This window comes from Mus caroli, chromosome 1, assembly GCF_900094665.2.
Source record: "Mus caroli chromosome 1, CAROLI_EIJ_v1.1, whole genome shotgun sequence".
NCBI lineage: Eukaryota > Metazoa > Chordata > Mammalia > Rodentia > Muridae > Mus > Mus caroli.
Genome location: NC_034570.1, coordinates 162,025,250 through 162,026,991, shown reverse-complemented (window position 1 = coordinate 162,026,991; position 1,742 = coordinate 162,025,250). Strand labels below are relative to the sequence as shown.

Genomic DNA, 1,742 nt, shown 5'->3' with positions numbered 1-1,742 from the left:
GGCCATCAATGGAAAGAGAGGCCCATTGGACTTGCAAACTTTATAAGCCCCAATATAGGGGAATGCCAGGGCCAAAAGAGTGGGAATGGGTGGGTAGGGAAGTGGGGGGCGCTATGGGGGCCTTTTGGGATAGCATTGGAAATGTAATTGAGGAAAATATGTAATAAAAATATTAAAAATTAAAAAAAAATAGTTCACGGACCTCAGTTCAAGCCAAACTGGGATTTGCGGCTTCAACACATAAAGGAATTTCAGAACGAGCTAGTATCAGGCAGAACTGGAGATTATTCTTAAAGATATTTTTAATAGAGAAGCACTCAAGGAGAGATTAAAAGCACACCCAGGAGTATGTATGTGGACTTCTTAAAGAAGAGTTGCTGAAAGTAAGATATCCCCAAATGTGGCTATAGGCATCTTGCGGGGTGAATAATTAGTTGTCTTAGCCTTGACTGAATGATGTGAAGGGACTCTGGCCATCGCCATCACCACTCATGGTGGGCATGGCTCTTGTTGGCCTTACCCTTCTCCCCTATTCCCTCTGCCTTGCTAAAAAGCATTAAATTACATCCTTAAAGCTAGGCACCAAAATCTATTCCCTTATTTGTCCACTTCCTCCTCCTAAGACTGATCACCAAGGTCCAGCTATCAAGATACTGAAGCCCAGCAATCAAAAGCTCCTTTTGGCTAATTAACATGCTCTATTAAAATTAGACATCACATCCTAACAAAGGGTTTCCTCTTCCTTTATAAACTGCCATTTGCCTATGGGCCAGTTCTATCTCCTCTCTCTCCAGAGGCAGCCCTTTGACCCCAGAGACAAATACCCCTCTTCTTTCTCCCTTGTTCCCTTCTGCTTTCCCCCTCATCCTCTATCTCCTATCTTTTTCTTTTATTTCTGCCCTCTGTCCCTCTGGAGCAAATGAATCTCCTTTGTGCTGAGAACTTGGTCGGGGGGGGTCCTAAACTGATAACATTCCTTACATTGATTTCACTACTTTGATATCAGCCTATAGGACGTATGCACCTTTAGCCCACTTCTCAAAAATTCAGACCTTCAGGCACCTGCCTTCCCCAACCCACAGCGGTTAATTGGTTAGTTTTCCCTTAAAACCTCCTACATTTCTGTAAGCACATTCCGTTCATTTCCCTGTGGTTGGCAAGCTTTCCTTTGACTTTTGGTGGCTGCACTGCCTGAATCCCATATCCATTCCTAACCCTCTGTGATGGTTTGAATATCCTTGCCCCAGGGAGTGGCCTAGGAGGTGTGGCCTTGTTGGAGTAGGTGTGGCCTTGTTGGAAGAGATATGTCAGTGTGTGTGTGTGTGGGGGGGTGGGCAATGAGACTCTTCTGCTAACCACTTGGGAGTCAGTCTTCTCCTAGTGGCCTTCAGATGAAGATGTAGAACTTTCAGCTCCTCTGGCACCATGCCTGCCTGTTTGCTGTTAAGCTCCCTGTCTTGGTAAAAATGGACTGAACCATGCTTGCTTCGGTAGCACATATACTAAAATTGGAACAATACAGAGAAGATTAGCATGGCCCCTGTGCAAGGATGAATGCAAATTCGTGAAGCATTCCATATTTTTTGCAAAACACATGAAACTCAAGAAGAAGGAAGACCAAAGTGTGGATACTTCATTCCTTCTTAGAATGGGGAACAAAACACCCATGGAAAGATTTACAGAGACAAAGTTCGGAGCTGAGACAGAAGGAAGGATCATCCAGAGACTGCCCCACCCGGGGA

The 1,742-nt window shown here is 44.8% G+C and overlaps 1 non-coding gene across 1 annotated transcript; it reads left to right on the top strand.

Moving 5' to 3' along the window:
- Positions 1 to 1,478: 1,478 nt before the first annotated feature.
- On the top strand, positions 1,479 to 1,584 carry LOC115032346. Its single transcript, XR_003838026.1, has one exon. It is a non-coding gene; the product is annotated as a U6 spliceosomal RNA (small nuclear RNA).
- Positions 1,585 to 1,742: the final 158 nt, after the last annotated feature.